The sequence below is a fragment of the Chrysochloris asiatica genome, unplaced genomic scaffold (assembly GCF_000296735.1).
Source record: "Chrysochloris asiatica unplaced genomic scaffold, ChrAsi1.0 scaffold00001, whole genome shotgun sequence".
Taxonomy (NCBI): Eukaryota; Metazoa; Chordata; class Mammalia; order Afrosoricida; family Chrysochloridae; genus Chrysochloris; species Chrysochloris asiatica.
In genome coordinates, this window is record NW_006408519.1 from 43,074,867 (window position 1) to 43,079,644 (window position 4,778).

A 4,778-nucleotide genomic window follows, 5' to 3' on the forward strand; every position below is an offset into this window, starting at 1 on the left:
AGAGGCTGTGGATCTTTACAGGAGCAGAAAGTGTCATCTTTCTTCCACAGAGCGGCTGGTAGTTTTGAACTGCTGACCTTAAATTACGGTTTGCAGCCCGATTCGTAACCACTACGCTACCCAGAGCTCCTTAAGTAAGGTTAAAGTGAGTAGAGGTAAATACTGTGAACTGAAGGTACATGGAGGGGATCGCAATCATTGTACTGAAGCAAAGTACACGATTTGTTAAATATAAAACTGAGGATCTGCTCTATACAGCTTCAATCAATTTATAATCAAAAAGTTTTTTAAAAAAGCACTTCCCAAAAAAGCAAAAATGATAAGTTAAAAAAAAAAAAAGTAATCAGAGACTGGAAAGAAACTCTTCTGTATATATATAGAGAGAGAGAGGGAGAGGGAGAGTTTCTTTCCAGTCTCTGATACATATATATATATACACACACATATATATGGAGTCCTGGTGTGGCACTGTGGGTTAATGCACCAGACTGCAAAGCCATTTGAACTGCAAAGTTAGCGGTTCAAGCTCACCAGCTGCTCCTCAGAAACCCTATACAGGGTCGCTATGGGTCGGAACCAACGCAACAGCACTTAAAAACTATATATTTAGTTGTTAAGTGCTGTTGAGTCGGTTCCGATATATATAAGGAGCTCTGGTAGTGTAGGGGTTACGAATCGGGCTGCGAGCCACAAGGTCAGCAGTTCAAAACTACCAGCTGTTCCGCGGGAGAAAGATGAGGCTTTCTGCTCCTGTAAAGATTTACAGCCTCGGAAACCCTGTACAAGGTCGCTATGACTTGGAACTGACTCCATGGCACATAACAACAACATATATATCTCTATATAGCAAAGGACCATCCATAATAGAGAGGAGAACTTCTAAAACTCCATAGCAAAAAGAGAAGCAATGTAACTGGTTTTTTTCAATAAGCTATGGTGTTGTTTTTAGGTGTCTTCAAATCGGTTCCAACTCATAGCGACCCTACACAGAACAGAACAAAACACTTTCCGGTCCTACACCAGCCTCACAATCACTGTTAATCTTGAGTTCGTTGTTGCTACACTGTGCCAATCCATCTGGTTGTGGGTCGTCCTCTTTTTCGCTCACCCTCCACTTTTCCAAGCATGACTGATATCCTTCTCCAGGGACTGGTCCCTCCAGACAATGTGTCCCAAGTATGAGAGACAGAGGATGCCCTGGTGTGGGGCTTGTAGGATAAGCACTGGATAGCAAGGTCGGTCGGTTAGAACCACAAGGACAGTGGTTCAAACCCACCAGTCGCTCCTCAGAAATCCTATACAGGATCACTATGAGCCAGAGCCAGCTGGCAACACTTAATAACAACACTGAGATATAGAAAAGGTCAATAACGTTTTTTTCCTTAAAAACAAAAACAAAACCAGGTTAAGCAATCCCTATCCTGTCTGCTTACAAGGAGAGATGACAATGTGTAGAGCTAGTCCTGGGTCGGGGGCACATTAGGGTTGTGTGGCCCCGTCTGTGTTCTTTCCGGAACCGCCCAGTCCATACAAGCCTGTTGTTGTTGTTGCTAAGTGCGCTCCAGTCTGTTAGTGACCTTGCAGTTCAAACTGACCTTGCGGTCCAGTGCTTATCCTACAGCGCCACTCCAGGACTCCACAGCCAGGACCTGCCCTTGAGAAATCCCAAAGACAGTGAATGTTTAACAGAGTAAACAGCTGAAAACAGAAGGAAAACTTAACTCTAGGCTAAATCCCTTCTTAGTAATTAAATCAACCCAGCTCAGTGGGGAGGTTTTCCCAGGGGGCAAGCCCAGACTTATCTATAAAAGGGCATGCAGTTAAGGGAGGAACTTTTTTAGAGACCTAATCCTTGACTGCCCTTGCCCTAGGCAAAAGCTAAATTCTACTTTAGAATAGCAGCCTTTGAAAAGCTGTTAAAAAAAATTATAAGGTGTGAGGAGAAAAGAAACAGGACCTTGTCATCGGAGGCCAGGGACAAGTTGCTGAAGAGGAAGCTATGCAATAGTAGATTTACAGCCTCGAGGATCTCACCTATTTTGCCACTAAAAACTGTGCCTTACGGACCACGTGCAAATCTGTCTTGTTTTCATTTCTTGTACCAAAACCAGACTTCAAGTCCATTCCAATTCAACATGACCCTGCATAGGGTTCCGAGCCTGTAAACCTTCCAGGGAGGAAAAAGCCTCATCTTTGTCCCAAGGAACAGCTGGTGGGTTTGAGTTCCTGACCTTGCAGCCCAATGCTTAACCTACTGCGCCACCAAAGTTCAAACCAAATCAAAGCCACTGCCAGAGAGTCGATTCCGACTCAAGAGTGACAGGGTTTCCCAGACTGCCAATCTTCAGGGGAGCACACAGCCTTATGTATCTCCTGAGGAGCAGCAAGAGGCTTTGAACTGCATTGGTTAAGCAGTCCGATGCTTAACCACTACATCACCAGGGCTCCTCTTTTCGCATACAGCCTCCCAGAAATCAACAAAGCAGAAGACACTCTTCAGAAATTACATAAGTCTTCCAAACCATGAATTGTTCTCAATGCTACAGCTGGAAATGGAAAGAAATGTCAGCAGATGGTTGTTACTTTGAAAAACTATGTAAATTCTAGAAGAGGTGGGAGGGTCATGCAAGCTGGGAGACACGGAACCTACAAGAAGACATTCTTTATAAAAGTATACACACGTCAAGGATCCTCTGGAGTCACCCCACTAAGTGCATGGGGACCTCTGGTACAATCCTTCTAAGTCTCCGGGAATCCAGGCTTCTGGGTCCTTGGGGTTAAAGTGACTCACTCACCCAGACAATGTGCCCTTAGGTGCGCTTTCAAGCCTTGAACCCGGAGGAAGCTGGCTTCCTGCAGTGCTGGCATGGCGCTGTAGGATAAACACCGGACCATAAGCTGGGTGTGAACCACAAGATCAATGGTTCAAACCTACCAGCCCGCTCCTCCAAAACACTATACAGGTTATGAGTCAGAACAGACTCAAAGGCACTTAACATCAACAAAGTCACCTTTAAATCACACACAGACTGGTTCCCTAAGTCATTGTTAGTCCTGTTGAGACGCTTCCGACTCCTAACAACCCTGTATAGGGTTTCCAAGGAGCAGCTGATGGGTTTGAACCTCCACCCTAGTGGTTAGCAGCCCAGTGCTCATCCTACGCCACCACACCAGGACTCCTAAGGTCACCTTGAAATCACAGGGAAACTGGTTCCCTAAATCAAACCTCAGAAACACTATACAGAGTCTCTGAGTCAGAAGAAACTCCAGGACACTTAAGAAGGTCACCTTTAAGTCACACAGAAACCTCGAGCACCTGGTTGTTGCTGTCGTCGTTAAGTACCGTGGAGTCGGTTCTGACTCATAGTGACCCTGCACAGGGTTTCTGAGGCTGTAAATCTTTACGGAAGCAGAAATCCTCATCTTTATCCTGCGGAACAGCTGGTAGTTTCAAACTGCTGACCTTGAGGTTGGCAGCCCGAACCGTAACCACTTGAGCAGCTTAGTGGGGAGGTAAAACTTTCTCAGCCATCAGGTTCCTGGGGTATTACCTACGTTCCCATTCTTGATGGCGTTGTGGGACAAGCTCTGGACTGCTAACCACAAAGTCAGCAGTTCAAAGTCACCAGCCACTCCCTGGGAGAAAGATGAGGCTTTCGGTTCCCATCAGGATTCACCTAAGCAGGGTCACTGTGAGTCAGAACCGACCCCATGGCAGTGGGTTTAGGGTTTGAGATGTTCCCTTCCCAGAAGCAGGAAACTGACTGGAAGCAAATCAAAACTTGTATAAATTATCCTAGAAATATCATCCCCCACTCCAGCTGAGGTATGAGTTTTGGAAATATTGCTCATCTTCAGAACAGTCTGACTCTCTAATCAAAATGTGGATCCCTGGTGGAGCAGTGGTTAAACGGCTCAGTTGCTACCTCTAAGGTCGGCGGTTTGAACCTACCAGTCACTCCTCAGGTGACTGATGTTGGGAGTCTACTTCAGCAAAAATGGGATGTCAAAACATTACCCCAATTTTCAAATCCTATCAAGGGGGCTTCAAAAGGTTCATGGGAAAATTCTATTGTCTTTTATTCCCATTCTCCTGCAAACTTTTTGAAGACCCCCTGTATTAAACAAACTTCAATCGATTTCTATTACTGGCTTAATAGGATTTTAATTTTAAGAGTGTGTACTGCTTTTTACTTCTGCCTGGTAGGTAAGGGGGGGTGGGGGAGAGGCACCTTGAAGAAGTCCACAAACAGAGGTACCTCCAGAGGTCCGGGCAGGACCGTAGTCGTCCCAAATCGCAATGACAGCTCCAGCAGGACATGGGCCTGCCTTGTCAGCTGAAAGTGACTTCCCTGTAGTGGGACAAACATGGAGAGCAAGCCCCAAGGACCACAGGTGTTTCTGCGTTTCACCACACTTGTGGGCATTTACAAACGGCCAGCCCTATTCTAAGGATGGAGGGATGAGTCAGGCAGGCAGGCAGCAGTCTGGATTTGATTCTGAGGTGGAGAGAGTTATCTAAAGCCTCAGATGTGCTGGTACAAAACTGCATGCTCTGACCTCCCTGAACTTTGTTCCTCCATCAGTAAAAAGCCTGCTAATTAAGGTTGTGAGAACTAAGTGACCCAAAGTGGGTAGAGCCCAAGTGAGTTGGAGATGAGGGGTTCAAAGTCAGGGGTAAGTGGCCTGGCCAAGAGACTGCACGGGTCTAGGTGCTCTGAGGCGCACAGAACGGCTGCTTCAGGTGGGGAACTCAGAGCTGCCTGGAGAGGTGGTCT